Source organism: Scyliorhinus canicula, chromosome 8 (genome assembly GCF_902713615.1).
Source record: "Scyliorhinus canicula chromosome 8, sScyCan1.1, whole genome shotgun sequence".
Taxonomy (NCBI): Eukaryota; Metazoa; Chordata; class Chondrichthyes; order Carcharhiniformes; family Scyliorhinidae; genus Scyliorhinus; species Scyliorhinus canicula.
The window spans coordinates 19,645,398-19,654,187 of record NC_052153.1 but is presented as its reverse complement, the minus strand read 5'-3'; the positions used below and the strand labels follow the sequence as shown (position 1 = coordinate 19,654,187).

General features: G+C 50.4%; 1 long non-coding RNA gene across 1 annotated transcript; it reads right to left on the bottom strand.

The window, feature by feature from the left end:
- Positions 1–3,306: 3,306 nt before the first annotated feature.
- On the bottom strand, positions 3,307–5,266 carry LOC119969972. Its single transcript, XR_005461496.1, has 2 exons — positions 4,973–5,266; positions 3,307–3,583 (listed from the first exon to the last, which is right to left on the bottom strand). It is a non-coding gene; the product is annotated as an uncharacterized LOC119969972 (long non-coding RNA).
- Positions 5,267–8,790: the final 3,524 nt, after the last annotated feature.

Below are 8,790 nucleotides of genomic sequence, written 5' to 3'. Positions count from 1 at the left end.
CAGACTCATCACCGGTTGTAGTGAACAGGAACACAAGGAAAATTTGGAAGTTTTACTCTGAAGTGTTTAAAGAGGCACAACCTGAGAGTTAAGAAGGAAAAGTGTGACTTTTTCAAATCATCCATAAATTACTTTGGTTATATCATCAACAAAGACAGTTTACACCAAAGAAAATCTTAGAAGCACCACAAACTCAAAATGCGACACAATTGAGGTAACTTTAGGACTGATTAATTATGCTGAATTTCAGCCGAATTTAACAACAGGATTGAAGACTTTACAAACTTTGTTATGTGTCAAACAGGCATGGTACTGGTCAAAAGAATGTAAAATTCAAACAATGAAGTAAAAGGAGCTTTATTGAAGTCAAAGTTGTTGGTTCATTATAATCCAAAAATCAAGTCGTGATTTGGTTTGATGCCTCACCCTATAGCAGTGTTTAACAAACTTTTTTACATTTTTACGGGGACGCATTTTTACCAACCGGCCAACCTTCGGGACACAACCCGGCCGACCTTCGCGACCCACGTCAGCCGACCTTCGCGACCCACGTCAGCCGACCTTCGCGACCCAACCTGGCCGACCTTCGCGACCCACGTCAGCTGACCTTCGCAACCCAAGCTGGCTGATCTTTGCGACCCATGCCGGCCTACCATCGCGACCCACGCCGGCCGGCCTTCGTGGCCCAACCCAGCCGACCTTTCAACCCATGCCGGCCGACAGTCGCGACCCACGCCAGCCGGTCTTCGTGGCCCAACCCAGCCGACCTTAGCGATCCACGCCGGCCGGTCTTCGTGGCCCAACCCAGCCGACCTTCGCGACCCATGCCAGCTGACCTTCGCGACCCACACCGGCCGGCCTTCGTGGCCCAACCCAGCCGACCTTCGCAACCCATGCCGGCTGACCTTCGCGACCCACGCCGGTCGGCCTTCGTGGCCCAACCCAGCCAACCTTCGTGACCCATGCCGGCTGGCCTTCGTGGCCCAACCCGGCCGACCTTCGCGACACACACCGGCCGTTCTTTGCGACCCACGCCAGCCGACCTTCGCTGCCTACGCCGGCTGACCTGCGCGACCCACCATTTTCTCTTACCTTCTTTGCTGCTGACAAAAATGGAGGAAATCGTTATGGGTCCCTTTGGCCCTCATACACGCTCCTCCAATGGAACCTGTTGGATGAAGGTGAAGCCTTCCGGTGTCGGAAAGTATGGAGTTTCCATCTGTCCAAAGTTCTGAATTTTTTTCCTGTAAAATTTTATCAAATAAAACCCCCTCGAACTTGTAAAAAAAATAAAATGAATAAAATAAATGAAAAAAAATGAATAAAATAAATGAATAAAACACTTGTAAAACAAAATGCTGCGACCATTTAAAAAAAAGGCCGACGCACTGCGCATGTGTGCCCGATCATCGGCACGCATGCGCATAGTTTTCATGATCTGGTACACATGTGCAGTGCGGCCGCATTTTTTGTTACATGTTGGCGGCCATTTTGAAGGCCGCTTGCAGCTGGCGTTATTAACAGCCGGCTGCTGCAGCTGTTGTGCGTAGATTTGCGCGAACGGGAGCGCCGCGATGGACAGCTTCGCGACCCTTCTAACACCACCCCACCCGCAGGTCACGCCCCCAAGTTTGACAATTCCTGCCCTATAGGGTTGGTGCCGTCATCCCGCACATTATGCCTTCAAGAGAGGAACGGCCAAACTCATTTGCTTCACACACACTCTTACCAGCGTGGAAATTAATTATGCTTGGTGTAAGAAGGTTCCACGATTACCTTTGTGTGCCATTTTACCCTTTTGATGGATCATCGATCAATGACTACAACCATTGGGTCGTATAACGGTATACCTTCTTTGGCAGATTGCAAAGATATTGTCATCGCAGACTTACGATACCCAGCAGCAAGCAAACAATGATGTTTTATCACGATTGCCGTTACAAGTCAAACATGACCTTGAAGGACATTTTGTCAATATTTTGTATTTCTCACTCGTGGACAGTGGATCTGTGATTTCAACTCCAGATCAACAGCCAGATCCAGTGATGAGGAAGATGATGGACTTGGTCCATAAAGGATGTTCAGAAGAAAAATACAGACATCAAGCCCTTCATCACATGAAGACCTGAGTTGACAGTACAGGATGGAGTTCTATTGTGGGGAATTGTGTGTTTATTCCTCCAAGCTTACGTAGTAGAGTTCTTGACCAACTGCATGAGGGACATGCTGGTGTAGTAAGGATGAAGGAATTAGCATGCAGTCATTTTTGGTGGCCAGGATTAGAAGCTCAAATTGAAGAGAATGCGGGGCAATGTCAACCTTGTGCAAAACTAAGGAACACTCCACCATTACAAACATTACATCAGTGGGAATGGCTGACTCAGCCACGGCAGAGAACACATATTGATTATGCTGGTCGACTGGAGGGTCACGTGATCTTTGTGATTGTCAACGTGCTTTCAAAATGGCCAGGAGTCGCAATAATGAAGTCAACGAGCATATCATTGAGAAACTAGGTGAAGTATTCGCAAGATTAAGAACAGTGGAGATATTGTCAGTGATAATGGTGCACAGTTTACTTTGAAGGAGATGCGGATGACTTGAAAGGGAATGGTATACATTATATCAAATCACCTCCATATCATCCAGCAATGAATGGGTTAGCTGAACGTTTTGTGCAATCATTGATGCATTCTATCAAAGCATCAAAGGACCAGGGGACATTGACAAGAAGGGTAAATAAATTTCTAATATCTTATCTGAACACTGTACATGCTACCATGTAAGGTTCACCGGCAATGCTGTTTAAGAGGAAACTACAAATACAGTTTGATTTGTTAACAACAAGAACAAAATGCTAGGAGGGAAAGAAATCTCTGGAAGGCTAGTATTTAACCAGGGAGTGAGAGTGTTAGCTAGGAATTAGATCACCAATGAGAAATGGGTACCTGCTCTATTCCTATCGAAGACAGGTCCAATATCATACACCATGCAGACAGATGATGAAGAAATTTGGTGACATGATGTTGATCAGTTACTTGCTGCCTGATATAGCTTACAGAAACCTCTCAAGAGGTTCCATCGTTAGAAGATCCAGAGAGCTATACTTTGGAATGGAGACGAGAGACAGTGACACATTCAGATTCCGTTTCTGAGGACTTTTCAATGCCTACATTGACAGATACTTAAGTAACTGCTCAAAAAGTACCATCAACTGAAAGGAATGAGGACACTTCTCATGTCACAGTTAGCCATATTCAACAACACTGACTTCTGCCAAAAAGGAATAGACATCCACCACAGAGACTGTTTTATTGAATTGTTTATATGTATAGAAATGACATACCAGCGGATCTGTTGTATAAATGTTCATTCTTGTTGTTGCCTTAATGAAGTGAAGAAGAAAGGGTATTATGTATCTGGGAATACATTCTAGCTGATTCTGTGTCACATGATGTGCAGTGACGTCAGCTGCATGGGCTTTGGGCAGATCACCAACTTGATTGTCTTGAGCAACACCCTTAATAAACCTCTCACCATGTTTTACAAGAATCCAGCGTGTAGGCATCTCCAGAACTTCTCTCTGTGGCAACAAAGAAATATAACAGTGGGGTTAAGCTAATTGATAAAAATGTCAGGATTACATTGATAAAAATAATCTTTATTATTGTCACAAGTCGGCTTACATTAACACTGCAAAGAAGTTACTGTGGAAATTCCCCCGTCGCCACATTCCGGCGCCTGTTCGGGTACACAGAGGGAGAATTCAGAATGTCCAATTCACCTAACAAGCACGTCTTTCGGGATTTTAAAAAGAAATCCGCCTAACTTTATATTATAACATAGAATTTAAATTGCTGAAGGAGGCCATTCGGCCCATTAAGTCTGCACCAACCCTTTGAAAGGGCACCCAACTTAAGCCCACACCTCCTCCCATCCCCGTAACCCAGGAACCTCACCTAACCCGTTTGGACACTAAGGGTAATTTAGCATGGTCAATCCACCAAACCTGCAAATCTTTGGATGTTGGGAGGAAACCGGAGCACCCGGAGGAAACCGACGCAGACATGGGGAGAATATACAGACTCCGCACAGACAGTGACCCAAGCCGGGAATCAAACCCAGGTCCGTGGCGCTGTGAGGTGGCAGTGCTTGGAGTTAAAGTGGTGGCATCGGTTGGGCCTGTGGTTTCAATGCTGTCCAGTGGCCGGGGGCAGGGAATGAGCGGGCAGGGTCATGACATTTGCAAATGTCACACTGATAGCCCCCAACCCTTGACCCAGGCCTTGGTATAGGAGGATTGCTCTTGAGTTGCCGCTTGCAAAGGCCCAAATGACAAGGCCTGAGGCTGCCCTCCCTTTCTGGCAGAAACTGCAGGCAGTACGGTCAGTCCAACATTTCAATGCGTACTGAATTGAGGATTTTGATGTGATTTCAGAAATTATACATTGGTTCTGAAACGTTTGGGCTTTGATCCCTGAAGGTCCACTGTGGACTTTTACACAAGTTATACATCATTTAAAAAAAGACATTTATTCGGCTAAAAATCATGGGGTCGATTTTTTATACCAGATTGACTTTTTACACAAGTGAACACGGCTGGATTCTCTGCTTTTGGCGCGGGGCCGGAGAATCAACTTTCGCGCCGAAATCGGGCCCGGCAACGGTCCGACGATTCTCCGGGACCCGAGAAGCGGCGTGTTCACGGAGTACTCCGCGCGGCTGGGGGGGGGGTCCTCCGCTCCCAATCGGCCGAGTTCCCGATGGCGTGGTTCCAACCCCCTATCGCCGTTCGGGAACCTCGCGTGGCGGCTGTCGACTCAGTCTGCTCCTGGTGGGGGATGGGGGGGGAAACGAGCACTGGGGGGGGGGGGGGGGGGTGGTAGGCTTTATGGGTTGCCAAGGGACTGATCGGGATGGTCGAATCTTCCGGCGTGCGGCCGATTGTGTGTGGGGGGGGGGGAGAACCTACATTTTCCTGCTACGTCCACGGTCCGAGTCCGCCATGGCGCTTTGCGTGGACGCTGGAGGCTGCCCCATGCGCATGCGCAGACTCGAAACTGGAGATGCGGGGACCCATATCCGCATCTGAAGCTGCGTGGATCACCCTGGGTCCCTGCTTGATCCCTGCTAGCCCCCGACAGGGCATTGAATCGGCTCAAACTGTCTTCAGGAATCTTCGGAGTGAAACGCCAGTGTTTTTATGCCGGCGTGGGGACTTAGCCCAATTTTTGGACAATCCAGCCCGATATTCTGGAAGGATGCTCCACCTGCTGGGAAAAAGTCAGAGGTTCAGGCGTTAGAAGCTGTCAGTTAATTTAAATGGTCATAAAATCCAGAACCCTGCTTAAATTTTCAGCATTTTCCTTCGATGGCTATGAAAAATGAAAAATTTTTCATTTCGATGGCGATGGATTCACCCTCAGCGAAACACCTCTTCCCCATCCTGTTTTACATATGCTCTGATTTTTGTGAACCAATGGGTGGAATAATCCCCAAAATGACAAAATGTCACATTGGCATGAACGTTGGTGAGAATCGTGCGGGCAGATACGGACAACCCAGGCCCATCACCCTGTTCAGATGTCGATGCACCCTCCCTGTGGGGGTGATGTTTCGAGCTGCTGGTCAAAAAGCTGGTGCACCCTGGCTGCCACCTGTCCTCCTTACTCTGTGTCCTCCTCAGACGCTCTCTCCCCACTCCCCTCGATCTCTCTCATCAGACAAAGCAGCAAGTTGCTGCACTTCCTCCGCCAGCATGTCGTCCTGCTGCTGCTGCGCCAAATTGTGGGCGACCCTTTGGGGGCTGTACTGAATTGTGCCACTGGGCTGGTCGAGGCCGCGGAAGTGCATCTCCAGGAACCCAATGTACCACTCTATAACTGGCTGGGTGGCACCGTGAACCTCATTATAATGGGCGTCCCCTTCAGTTTCAGGCCTCCGCTCTGGTATCATCAGCCAAGACCTCAATGGATACCCCATGTCCCCCACGAGCCATCCCAGCAGTCTCAAAGACCCTGGGGATCTGTGGGTGCCCCAGAATGAAGTTCTGCACTGTAAATTCTATTCCATGAGAAGTTGTCATTCACGCTCCCAGGGAAGTGTGCACCGATGTGATTTATGGTCAAGCGGTGGTCACACACAAGTTGGACATTCAGAGAGTGGAACCCCTTTTGGTTGACAAAGGGTACCCCCTGATGCCACGGTGCTTTCAACGCCACATGTGTCCCATCAATGGCCCCGAGGACTAGTGGCATTCCAGCTATGGAAGTGAACCCTGAAGCCCTCTCATGCTGATGGGCCTGGTCAAGGTCAAAGTTAATATCGCCTTCCTCCATCTCAGAGTATTTAGAACATAGAACATGCAGTGCAGAAGGAGGCCATTCAGCCATTCGAATCTGCACCGACCCACTAAACCCTCACTTCCACCCTATCCCTGTAATGCAATAACCCCTCCTTACCTTTTTGGACACTAAGGGCAATTGGTCATGGCCAATCCACCTAACCTGCACTTCTGTGGACTGTGGGAGCAAACCGGAGCACCCGGAGGAATCCCACGCAGACACGGGGAGAGCGTGCAGACTCCGCACAGACAGTGACCCAAGCCGGGAATCGAACCTGGGACCCTGGCACTGTGAAGCTACAGTGATAACCACTGTGCTACCAACCGCCCCTGTATATGGAGCCTGATCCATGTTTTTAAAGAGTTAATCATATACGTGACATCATGTTGGTGGGCAGGAAGATTCAACAAGACTGAAACACCTGGGCCGGGATTCTCCGAGCACACACCGGATCGGAGAATTGTCGGGGGGGGGGGGGGGGGGACGTGAGAATCCCGCCACGCCGCTTCGACGCCGGAGAATCGGCGCCAATTGCATTCACGCGGTCGCCACGGTGCCGGGGGGAGGGGGGGCTGTTGAAAACGGCCCCTGCGGCGATTCTCCGTGCTCGATGGGCCGAGTTCCCCCTAGTCCCGAAGGCGTGGTTTACATATGGTCCACCCGGCGTGACCTCGGAGTTCTGGCTGCAGGGGCCATCCTGGTTGGGGGGCACGGGGATCCGACTCCGGGGGGGGGGGCCTCCATGGTGGCCAGGCCCGCGATCGGGGGGCTACCGATCGGTGGGGGCGCTCATTCCGGAGAGGGGGCCTATGTTACTCCGCGCTGGGCCCCTGTAGGGCTCCGCCATGTTGCGTGGGGGCTGGCGCGGGTCCGGGGTCTAAGTGACACTCTCGTAAAACCAAAATGAGTTGTTGCTGACACTGGAGAACATCAGCAATGAATGAGATACCAGCCACCTCTGAAAGGTCACTCAAAGACTGGGGGGCAACAGTGTGTGATAGTCTGGAGGGCAACACAAACTTTAACCCGTTCAATGAAAACATCCATGTCAATCACAGAGAAATACTGGTGGGTGACTAATGTGAGCTGATAACATGATGGATGACCAAGATATGGGTGAAGACAGATGTCCAGAACATCACATGGAGAAGGAAGGCAGAAAGATTGGGGGAGAGAGAAATAGTAAAAGAAAGTGAAATGGGGAGAGAGAGAGTGAGAGATAGGCAGGAAAGACGAGTCATGAGACAAAAAGATTGTAGAGAAAGGAGAAGAAAGATGGGGAATGGCAGACAGTTGGGGAAAATTAGAGAAATGGAAAAACAGAGAGTTGGAGCAAGAGATAAGGGGAAGAGAGATGGGTGAATTAGAGGAGAGAAAGAGAAATGGGACGAGAGATGGGGCCTCAGGGAAAGATGGAAGAAGAGTGATGGGGGGGGGAAAGAGTGATGGAGGGGGTAAGAGTGATGGAGGGGGTAAGAGTGATGGAGGGGGGTAAGAGTGATGGAGGGGGGTAAGAGTGATGGAGGGGGGTAAGAGTGATGGAGGGGGGTAAGAGTGATGGAGGGGGGTAAGAGTGATGGAGGGGGGTAAGTGTGATGGAGGGGAAAGAGTGATGGAGGGGAAAGAGTGATGGAGGGGAAAGAGTGATGGAGGGGAGGGGAAGGAAAGAGTGATGGGGAGTGATTGAGAGGGGGAAGAGTGGTGGAGGAAAGAGTGATGGGATTGATTGAGGGGGGAAGAGTGATGGGGAGGAGGAGAGGTGGAGGAGGAGTGATGGAGAGGGGAAAAGTGATGGAGAGGGGAAGAGTGATGGAGGGGGAAAGAGTGATGGAGGGGGAAAGCGTGATGGAGGGGGAAAGCGTGATGGAGGGGGAAAGCGTGATGGGGGGAAAGAATGATGGAGGGGGAAAGAGTGATGGAGGGGGAAAGAGTGATGGAGGGGGAAAGAGTGATGGAGGGGGAAAGAGTGATGGAGGGGGAAAGAGTGATGGAGGGGGAAAGAGTGATGGAGGGGGAAAGAGTGATGGAGGGGGAAAGAGTGATGGAGGGGGAAAGAGTGATGGAGGGGGAAAGAGTGATGGAGGGGAAGGAAAGAGTGATGGGGAGTGATTAAGAGGGGGAAGAGTGATGGAGGGAAGAGTGGTGGGGGGAATGATGGAGAGGGGAAGAGTGATGGAGGGGGAAGAGTGATGGGGAGGAGTGATGGAGGGAAGAGTGGTGGGGGAATGATGGAGAGGGGAAGATTGATGGAGAGGGGAAGAGTGATGGTGAGGGAAGAGTGGTGGAGGGGGAAGAGTGGTGGGGAGGAGTGATGGAGGGAAGAGTGGTGGGGGGAATGATGGAGGGGGAAGAATGGTGGGGGAGGAGTGATGGAGGGGAAGGGAAGTGGTGGGGAGTGATTGAGAGGGGAGAAAGAGTGACGGGAGGAGAGTAGGGGAAAAGTAGT